This window comes from Dipodomys merriami, unplaced genomic scaffold (assembly GCF_024711535.1).
Source record: "Dipodomys merriami isolate MVZ:Mamm:240054 unplaced genomic scaffold, mDipMer1.0.p SCAF_570, whole genome shotgun sequence".
Taxonomy (NCBI): domain Eukaryota; kingdom Metazoa; phylum Chordata; class Mammalia; order Rodentia; family Heteromyidae; genus Dipodomys; species Dipodomys merriami.
Window position 1 is genome coordinate 529,112 of NW_027206147.1, and position 569 is coordinate 529,680.

General features: G+C 34.4%; 1 non-coding gene across 1 annotated transcript; it reads right to left on the bottom strand.

The window, feature by feature from the left end:
* Positions 1-245: 245 nt before the first annotated feature.
* On the bottom strand, positions 246-352 carry LOC138812955 (U6 spliceosomal RNA). Its single transcript, XR_011367666.1, has one exon. It is a non-coding gene; the product is annotated as a U6 spliceosomal RNA (small nuclear RNA).
* Positions 353-569: the final 217 nt, after the last annotated feature.

Here is a 569-nt window from a genome sequence, read left to right on the forward strand (position 1 = left end):
TATCTTAGCTATCATAAATAATGTTGCAATAACCATAGTTGTGCTGGTAGTTTTAGTATGGTCTTTTTTATGATCATTTGGACAAATCCCCAAAAGTGGGATTACTGTATTATAGGGGAGTTTTATATGGAGTCTTCTGAGGCACCTCCATACTGCTTTCCAAAGTAGTTGAACAAGTTTACACTCCCACCAAGAATGCGGTACGGTTCCCTTGTGGCCACATACGTTTCAGCATCTGTTGCTGTAAAAATATGAAACGCTCCAAGAGTTTGCATGTCATCCTTGCCCAGCGTGCATGCTAATCTTCTCTGTATGGTTCCAATGTTAGTGTATGTGATGCTAAATTGAGCACAGAACAGTTTTTATATATAAAGTGTAACTTTTAATTGATTTTATTAAGCTAGGCAATTCAACAAAAAGTAAGTTCAAAAGAATTGTTGTGAAATTATAGAATCATGTATTTCTTACATAAGCACACATTAAAGAATAAAATCAAGATAGACATGCCAAAAACAAAATAATTCCAGATATTTGTAGTTCAAGAGATTTGGAGGAGGAGAAATTCAATT